Genomic DNA, 11,143 nt, shown 5'->3' with positions numbered 1-11,143 from the left:
CTATATACAATAGTAATAGTCAAATTTGAAGTAAATATGAGACAAATAAATGAAACAAAGTGGTGGATGCTGACATTCTATATGATTCCTTCTGCATACCTAGTTTTTAAAATGAAAAGGAAAAACTTTTGAAATATTAGTGTGATTATAAATTATATTTAATTAATTAAGTGTCAAATGAGAAATTTAAAATTAAATTATTTCTATTTTTAAAAAAAAGATACTCCAATACTTATCATTTTATTAACAAACTAAAATGAAAAATGGGCTCTTTTTAGTTTCATCTTAATATTTTTTTTGGTTCCTACGGTGTTCTGTATTCACATGGGAGTCTACTCGGCGGAAAGTTCTAGAGTGGAGGGGAAACACTCTCTAATAATTCGCACTTAGGGGAATTTGAACTTGAGACTTCTAGTTAAAGATAAAGCAGCACATACTTACCACTCCACCACAATCCTCGTTAGTTCATCTTAATTTTAATTAACGTGCAGGCTAACATAACTGCAATATTCTTTATACCTTGTCTTTCTCTGTTCACTTTTGACTATGAGTTAATCGGTTTCTGCCGATCGATTGCTGGCCAGAACTAGCTAGTACAAAAGCCAAATATACACTAAAATGAGACAATTAATTTAATTAGTTAATTAATTCTCTCTCTCTCTCATATAACAATTGACTATGTAAAACTTCATATATACCAACCACTAATATAATATACCTAATGTAATTTCATGAGTAGAGTCTGATATAGTGTATGTAAATCTTACCGTTACCTTATGGAGGTAGATAGATTATTATTAAAATGAAAAAAAAAAGCAAAAAACCTCAACTCAAGTAACGTATATTAAAAAAAATACGTTAAGTAGTAGAATAAGATATAATTTGTCTACCAAAAATATATCCCAATCATACACTAGTGCTTCATGAATTTGTGTATCAAAGCATTTATGTTGGAGTTAGTGTCCTCACAACCATCTAATCTCCCCTTAATTCATGAGGAAATTAAGGTCATGGTGAAATGCATGTATTACCTCCTTGATCATATATATTAGGAGATAGAAAACAAGATTTAAAGCACAATAAGCTTTTCAATATTGATCTATATTACTCCATCCGTTTATTTACTTGTCCACTGTATTAAAAATAAATGTCCACTTTTACTTGTTCAATTTTTAAAAAATCAAAACATAATTTATTACTTAAATCCTAATTTACTCTTATTTTTAACTATATAGTCATTACCAAAACGTTGAATTTATTATATTCAAGTCGATATTGGACAAATAAAAATGAACGAAAAAAATAGCATCAAACTAACTTGCTATTGATAATAGACTTCACATCAAATGCATGACATATTTCTATTAGCTCTTTATTTCTTACAAGGAAAATCACACCCTTTCTATCCACTAATCTTTCTCAACATATAAATCACTCATGCATGCAACATTACATAAAAATTTGGTAACAAGACTGATAATTAAAACCAGAAGCTAATAATTAATTATAATTTAGCCACTCAAAATTAAATCACCAGGCAAGAACAACAAAATTATAAGATCAACTTTTCACTATTTTGCTAACTATTACATACATAATGCATTTGAATCACCCGTCAAGTATAAATTATTATTTAAAAAAAAAATTAAACTATATCATGAAATATTTTTTTCCCTCCATATCGAAAATACCCTTTGTCTTTATTTATCTTTAACTTGAATATTCTAATTGCTACCTTGATAATAACTAATAATGATACCTTTAATTTGTTAATTCCCTTGTGCCCTATCCCAACAACAGGAGTCCATTGGAAGACGTTTTAGAATTTTTTAATATAAAGTATATTATATTATAGTTATTTAACTTGTGATTGAACTACTTAATAAGCTTGTGATCGAACAGTGGGTTTGAGAGTAAAATGTCAATCTTCATATGTGATGAATATTTGTGTGAATTAGTGTACAAGCTAAAGCAGAATTCAATGCATGATCATGTGATCATAGTTATTAATTATTTAATATTCCCTCCATTCACTTAACTTTACGTGTCTAATATTCTAAAAAATAGATTTTCACTTTTAATATATTAAGAAAAAAGTAAAAAAATCATGTTTTATTCGCAACATTAGATACTTATTTTCCAAGAGATAAAACTATATGTCAATTTTTATGAATACTGTAATAAAATAATTGTTTTAATCATAATTTCTTTAAAAAGAATGTAAATTCAAAATAGGCAATTTAAAATGAACAAAGTATTAGGGAAAAATTACCTAACTACACATCCTTTTTACCATATTTTCTATTATTTCCTATCATTCTAAAAAATTACAAAAATCTCTTGTTTTCCACAATTTCTCTTACTTTTCCGGATATATCATTGTAAACTATCACCCAAAGATATTTTTTTTCCTTTTTGCACGCCTAAAATCACTTCATGGTATCACCAATTATCTCCATCACTCTATTTTTGAATTTCAAATCTTTTATCTTTTTGATTTATGATTGCAAGTAATTGAATAGGTAGTTCTTCTTCATCCATTTTTTTCTTTCCACTTCATCAGGCGATTTTAATTTTTAATTTTTTAGCTTATCACCTACAAATTTAGTCAAAGAAGGATACATTTTCAACTTCAAAATTGATTGTGGAAAAAAACGCCCACAAAAGGGAGGAAAAGGTCAAGTTGTTGGTGGCTCTGATAAGGGCTTTGGATCGAGATCCATGGGTGACGCCATTGTTGAAAGTGAAAAAAAGCTACGGAAATTGATACAAAGCAAAAGAAAAGGAAGTATAGAAGGATTTATTCATCATTTTTTTTGCTTTCAGCAGATCAGATTGATGACTTTTTTTTGATTTTTTGTTGTTCATCTTTTTCTGATACATATGGGTTCAGTTTTTAATGTATCTAGTTATTTTTATTTCTTAAATTAATGTATAATGCATTTGTTTCAACATTATGGTACATTACAATTTTATCAAGAGTTGTTGGTGGCTCCGGTAAGGACTTTGAGTCAAGATCCATGGGTGACGCCATTGTTGAAAGTGAAAAAAAGCTACAAGAGTTGATATAGAGCAAATGAGAAAGTGTAGAAGGATTTCTTCATCATATTTTTTTTTTTACTTTTAGCAGATTGAATTGTTGATTTTTTTATTTTTAGTTGATTTCAGCAGATCTTTTTTATGTATTAAGTGGATTTTGATTCTTAAATTAATGTATAATTCGTTCGTTTTACCTTTATGATACATTACAATTTTATCATGTACAATATATCATTTTAAATTATTAATTTTGATACATAACCCTAATTTATTGAAACACAAATTAATATGTATCGTATATAGTTATGTATTGGATACACAACTATTATAAATTTTATTATCTTTTACTACCGATACATACACCCAGTCTTATTCAACTAGTAGAAGGTTATGTATCTGTAGACATTATCAAATATTACTGTTGATACATAAACGCTAATATTTTATAACAAAATTTGTTTGTATCATATTCATAGTTATGTATATGACACATAACTTTGTTATGTGTATAACATAGTTATGTATCAGATGTTGTGATGTGTTACATGTTGTTAAGTATCTGCAACACTATTTTATATAAAAATCAGCGTATATCATATTCATAGTTTTTTTTGTATATGATACATAACTATATAAAATTGTTGATTTTTTTTAATCTGTTACTATTTGGGAGAGATTTGAGAGAAGAAAATTTGAAATTTGAATTGTTTGAAGCTGTTATTTGGGAGAGATTGACATCGATTTAATTTGCATGATTTGTGGAACTGACATTGTTTTTTTTTGTATATGATACATAACTATATAAAATTGTTGATTTTTTTTAATCTGTTACTATTTGGGAGAGATTTGAGAGAAGAAAATTTGAAATTTGAATTGTTTGAAGCTGTTATTTGGGAGAGATTGACATCGATTTAATTTGCATGATTTGTGGAACTGACATTGAATTTCCTTTTTAATCTCAACAAACTAGTTGTATAATGTATCAAATGTGATGTATTCGGATGACAGTAGTTTTAGAAATTTTTTGTAAATTGGAAAAGAGTAGGGATAAGATGTAATATGCTCCTTACACTATGTGATTCCTAAATTTTTTACTATTATTACTTTCCTGTTTTTTCAAGGCAACTCACAAGTCATATTGCATTTATTGGTTTAACTAGATACGGGACCCTGTGCCATCACGAGACCCAATATTTGTTACTCTTTCTGTTTTAATTCATGTAATACATATGAAATTTGAAGTCAATCAATTTTAGTATGTTTTTAAATATTTTAAGTTGTTCATTATTACCAATTATAATATATTTTATGCAAAATCTTTTTATGATATATGTTACTCCTTTTGTGCCAATTTAAGTGACACAGATGAATTTGAGAGTCAATCAAATTTTAATATACTTTTGTTGTTATATAGATATCACCCTCTTTGTCCTGATTTATGTGATACAAATGAAATTTCAAAACTTAACCAACTTTTTAATAAGTTTTTTTTAATATTTAACTTGTTAATTATTGTGATTTATAATATATATATATTTATTTTTTTCTTTTTTTTATGTATTTTACATAATATATATTTTTCCTTTATCCCAATTTATTTGGTATAGATGAATTTTTTTAGAGTTAACAAATTTTTTTTATATGTTTTTAAATATTTTAAGCTATTAATTATTATGATTTATAATACTTTTGACTTAATTTTCTATTTATATAAAATAATGAAACATAAAAATTTAAAGAAGAAAACATAATGAAACATGGTGGCCTGATCTAGAACCAGCCTATTAAGCAAAGAGTAAGACATGTGTAATTACACAGAAGTAGACAGAACAAAAGCAAGGAAAATAATTTTTTGAGAAAGTGGTTATAGACATTGTAGTGGTCCATTGTACTTGTATCAATTTGTATTCTGGACACTTCTACTTAATCATTTGTCAACTAAACTCTTAAACTCAATTAAAATGATACTTTTAAACCCCTCTAACCATGTGTGTAGCTCACTCTCCTTTACATAAATAACATGTCATATCCATGTCAAATTATTAATGTCATATCATAATTATTTCATAACTATTTTTTAAAATTATTAACCAAAATTATTTTAAAAAAGGTAAAATAATAACATTTTAATTTATTTTTGGCATTTTTTAAAGTAAAACTCCATACATCCGATTCTGCCAATTTTAACTGTTTCACGACCAAAATCTACCGGAGAAAGCCATGCCGCCGTCGTCGCCACTTTTGCCGGTGAAATCATATATTCTCTCTCCCACACCCTTCTTCATCTCCGCAGCACACCATCACCATTTTTCTTTCCTCCTCCAACCTCCACAAAACCAACAACCTAAGCCACCGCACCACCAGATATGGCTGAAAAACCTTTTTGCCGCCATGACCTCACATCCTCACCCACCTCGTTCTCCTCTCCACTGACCAGTGCCGCCTCTCTCTCTCACTCCACTGCGAAACAGTGGTCTTTGGCGTGCACCACAAGTGCCGCATCTCTCTCTCACTCCACTGCAATTCAGTGGTCTCCGGTGAGCGCTGGTCCGCTTTCTCCCTCTACGGTGAATCAATGGGCTCAAGGAGATGCCCAAGATTTGCTAAATAGATGTTAATAAATTGTGGAGAAGGAAAAAAAATTTGGACAGGCGATGAAAATGGCCGAAAAGGGAGGGGCAGTGGTGAAGAAGAAAAGATTTTTTAATTAATTGTTTTTTTTAAAAAAAATTCTTTTATAATTTTAATATTTTTTTACCCCAAAAATGCTATTCACTCGCCTTAAGAGGCGCGTAGTTACACACTTTTGCCAACTCAGACATTCTAATGCCACATAAGTCTGGTCAATGGTCAGAGAGATTTGTTAAATTGTGTTTATTGAGTATAAGAGTTCAGTTGACAAATAATTAAGTAGAAGGATCCAAAATATAAATTGATATAAGTACAAGGGTCCACCATAGCCTTTTGCCTAATAATTATACAAAGTTTGACTTGAAGGAAATAACAAAAGATCCCCACGGTTAAGGAATTAGTGGAGCTTACCAAGAATTTCAATTCTAGGAAAAGAAATGTAAAGTAAAACCTAACTAAATTAATATAGATGAGACTATAAAATTTTATTATTTTGTAGAGATATTATTTAATTGATAAATTAATATTTATTAATTTAAAGTGTGTTTTGAGATTCAATGAAGGTTGATTTTGATTGCAACAAAATCATTGTATCTTGCTAATTTATGTATCATATTTATTGAATTCACGTACAAAAATAAATTTATCATACATAAAGTATAATGAATACATCAATGTTGGTGATGAAGTTGAAAATGATACAATACATTTGGAAGTAATTACGTGTAATGAAACACTTATCACATCTAGAACACTTCATAATTTTATGGTGCAGTTCGAAAAGACAACACCGAAACTTTTGGATGTAATAAGAAAAGTTAGAGATGAGCTTCAACTACATTTAAATTTTAATAAAAAATAAAACACAATTGAATCATATTTCACTAAATTATCTAAGATATATTTATACATTTAAAGAATTATTAATTTATAATATTAAGGAGACCATATATTTATATAAGAGTTTTCTGAAAATATATTATCTTATTACCTTATCAAGATGAGTGATTTTGTTTCATTGACCCAAGTCAGGACTGGAGAAAAATATTATCTTAAAGAGATTATTAATTTATCGAGTATTAATTTAGTGAGGTTTTACTGTATACATGCATAAAATATTAATTCTCTCTAGAAGAAAGACTCTTTCCTAGATTATGGTCATGTTCACCCACTAAACCACGAAGCAACCAACTTCGATCTCACTGGATCGACCAGAACCACTAGACGGACTCTCTGCTACGATAACGAAAAATTGGCAAAAGCAACATCAATAATCCTTCAAAGATGTACTAATTAACAAAGATAAATCCCTTAACACGGTTTACTTTGTAAAAGCATCCATTGTGGAAGAAGAACTCCCGCACCTCCCTAGACGAAATCGTGCTAACAGAGGAAGATAAACAGAGAATATATAAACCTTGGAGCCTCTCAGTCATAATCAAAGTATTCGAGAAGAAGATGTCTCACACCTATCTAAAAATAAAACTAACATATACGTGGAAGCTATTTGAACCCAAGTCGATTAAATATCGAAATCCCTTACTTTGATCGACCTGGGTTCAAATTATTTTGTAGCGAACTTCCACAAAGTGAAAAACTGCAAACACAGAGGCCCTTGGTTTATAGCAAGACACTTTCTCTCTGTTAAGCGATGGGAACCAAACTTTGTCCTGGAAGCATCAACACTAACCCACACTGCAATCTGGGCTAGACTGCCTCAACTCCCCACAAAGTTCTACATAAAGAAGTACTAGAGAAGGTGAGAAAGAGATTGGGGGAACTACTGAAAATTGAAACATGCACCTTTGCAACGTTGAGGGGTCGATACACGCATTTGCATTCAATTCCATCTGGAAGTCCCTCTAAAGACCGAAGTCAATATTGGATGCCACAAACAAAACATCATCTATTACGGGGATGATATTCTGTGCACTAGATGTGGGAAACTTGGCCATACTCGAAAGAGTTGTAATTGTCGTCCACTAAATCTACTCGTCAACACCCAAAAAGCAACTCAAACCACAAAGGAGCCCAAATAGGAAAGGAAAGTGGTTGCCTTCCCAAAAAGGAAGAAAAACTCTAGCATAACGGACAAGCTGCAGGGAATCAACATACCAGCTAAAGGCAAAGCACTACAAAATGTACAATCATATGACCCATAATCAGGTAATTAGTTCCTTAACATAACCCTTGAGAAATTATGGCACAACAATGGCCAGGAAACTACCACCGATGATTTAACAATTGCAAATAAAAACATGAAAAATAATTACAAAAGTGAGTCAGGGAAGCACTTTCCAAAATCTCATTGCCCAACTAATTCAGCCATTAAGATTAACATACCAACCCGCCATAACTCTACCTCTACGACTCAATTAAAGCAGGTAGATTCCCCAAAACCCCCCAAATTCCATCAGGAGTAATGAGATTGTGGGCACTAAGCCCAAAACTCAATCCACCCACCCCTTCCACACGGAGACCCTCATTGAAAAGAGAATTCCACGGGTCTCCCCCACCAGAGTAGCTACTACTCTAAGAAAAACAATCATCATTCTGGCCCTGTTGAAGTGACTATGGTCGTCGCATTAACTTTTTATCACATTACTCATTTTAGTAAGAAGAAAAACCACTCCTACTCCGCACTAGCAAACAACTCGATCAAAGCCCTAAGTTCAACAATGTAATCAAACCAACTATCCTCTCAGACAAACCCACAAACCCCCATGAGCGAACCATTAGTCTTCACGATAACATCACTACCACCAAGCCACTCCCTAACTTCGTGGCTGGAGCTATCACTCTAGTATTAGTGTGTAGTGTTGAAGGTGAACATAGGGGGTACCAGTTGCATCCGAATCGCACACGCAAGTGCACGTGGTCGTTCAAGTATTAAAGTGGCTCCTTTTAAGAGTCGGGTATCGTACCCACAAGGATTTACGCTTAGAATTACTCAATTTCTCTAACTTTCAGCTAAACACAAGTGTATTCAAGTTTTCAAAAGTGATTTAGTTTCTAATACTAAGATTGTAACAAAATATACAAACGCGATTCAATTTCAACGGTTTAAAAACAGTGATTGGGTAAAGTCTAGGACTGCACCTTCTATCAGGATTCATGCAATTAATATCATTTATATGAGTAATTATCAACTATCGAATCAATGAATCACAGGGTTAAATTTATGATCATGGTCTCCTGACCTCCTGTGATAAATAACACCCTAACTAAATCGTTGAGCAGGGATAGGATGGATTAAGTACCGAGCATTACGATTTCTTCATGTATGGTGACCAAAGCATGGTTTCTAGGTATATCCCTATCCTAGATACAAATTAACCCTAGTTATTTAGAATTAGTCATGCTCCTTATGTCCCACGTTCTATTTTCTTATTCCTCTTTTGAGTTCAATTTGGACAAGATATTTATTTTAATGGTGATCAGTCATGAAATACGAAAAGCAAGAACATAAGAAAGATTCATATGATAATTGACATTAACCCAATGAAAACATAATAGATTACGATCATCATGTAGCCACAACCCTAGAACTAGGGTATTTAGCTACTCATAATCAAGAATTGATCAAACAATGTTTAATGAACATAAAGAGATCGAAAAGAAAAGAGTTTAGGAAAGAACTCTAAAATGGTGAAAACGTTCTCCCAAGTCGTCGTTCTTCAAAACACAGAAAAAGAATATTTAATTAAATAAAAATATGACCTATTTATACTAAAAGTCGAAATGACCAAAACTGGAACCTAGGACAGCGTCGCGGAGGCATCTTCAACTTTCATTCTGCGAATCTTTTCTCTTCTCCGTGACGCAGACTTGCCACGGACCACTCTGTCTCAAAACTGAATTTCACGACCACAATTATACTCCCTCTCCACGACGTGGAGAGTACACGGAGGGCTCTACCTAATATCAACTCTCGCGAATTAATTTAAGACCCCCTCTCCGCGACGCGGAGATGATACGACATTGCCTTGGTATTTTTTTCTTGCTATTTCTTCCTTGCTTCTTTGTGCCTTGAATATTTTACGTTCCCCATTGTCCATTTTCGAGCTCGTTTCTCCAATCACACTCACCTACACAACTAATCATGTTGGTTAGCTCATAAACACACAAAAGACTTGATAAGACTATAAACAAACACATATTGAATTCAAACTTAGCTTAAATATGGGCATTATTAGATTTCTAGGCATATAATTATGCCTACGATCACTACTTGAATAAGAAGAGCTCATCCCATATATAAAAGCGTGCATCATACTTCAGCCTCTGTTTTTGATGTGTTGAGGCCCCAGGTGGAAATAAACCACTCACCAGAAAATTCACAATATCAGCATACTAAGGCACTTGAGTAATGTCCAAAGCAAGCAAATTGCTCATCAGGAAACTCTTCACGAATCTACCTTTCATTCTTCACATGAGATGAATCCTCCGGCCTGGACATATGATCAGCTATCTGGTTCTCAATTCCCTTCTTGTCCCTTATCTCTAGATCAAACTCTTGTAGTAGCAGAATCCACCTAATCAGCTTCGACTTGGCATCCTTCTTATTGAAAAAATACCTGATTGCAGCATGATCCGTATAGACTATAACCTTAGTTCCCACCAAATATGATATGAACTTATCAAACGTGAACACCAATGCTAGCATCTCTTTTTCAGTCAGAGTGTAATTCGATTGAGCTGCATCAACTATCTTCCTCGCATAGTAGATAGAATGGAACATCTTCTCTTTTCTCTGCCCAAGTACTGCCCCAACTGCTATGTCACTGGTATCACACATAAGCTCAAATAGAAGCTCCCAATTTGGAGCAATAAGAATAGGAGCTTCAATCAACTTCTTCTTCAGTAGCTCAAATGCCTGCAAACATTTTTCATCAAAAACAAACTTTATCTCTTTGTCTAACATGCTGCACATAGGTCTTGCAGTCTTAGAGAAGTCCTTGATGAACCTTTTATAGAAACCAGCATGTCCCAGTAAGTTTCTCACTCCTTTCAGTGTGATGGGGGGTGGCAACTTCTCAATAACTTCCACTTTAGCTTTGTCAACTTCCAGCCCACTTTTGGAGATCTTATACCCCAACACAATTCCTTCTCTAACCAGAAAGGGACACTTCTCCCAGTTTAGCACTAGATTTGTCTCTTCACACCTAGCAAGAACTCTGTCAAGATTAGTCAAACAAAGTTCAAAAGACTCACCAAACACTGAGAAGTCGTCCATGAATACTTCAACAAAATCCTCCACCATATCATGGAAGATTGCCATCATACATCTCTGAAATGTGGCTGGGGCACTGCATAAGCCGAATAGCATGCGCTTAAACGCATACATGCCATACGGACATGTGAATGTAGTCTTCTCCTGATCCTCTAGTGCAATGACGATCTAATTGTACCCTGAATAACCATCAAGGAAACAATAATATTCCTGGCCAGCCAACCTATCCAACATTTGATC

The sequence above is a fragment of the Solanum tuberosum genome, unplaced genomic scaffold, assembly GCF_000226075.1.
Source record: "Solanum tuberosum cultivar DM 1-3 516 R44 unplaced genomic scaffold, SolTub_3.0 scf00157, whole genome shotgun sequence".
Lineage (NCBI taxonomy): Eukaryota > Viridiplantae > Streptophyta > Magnoliopsida > Solanales > Solanaceae > Solanum > Solanum tuberosum.
This window is presented reverse-complemented; position numbering follows the sequence as displayed.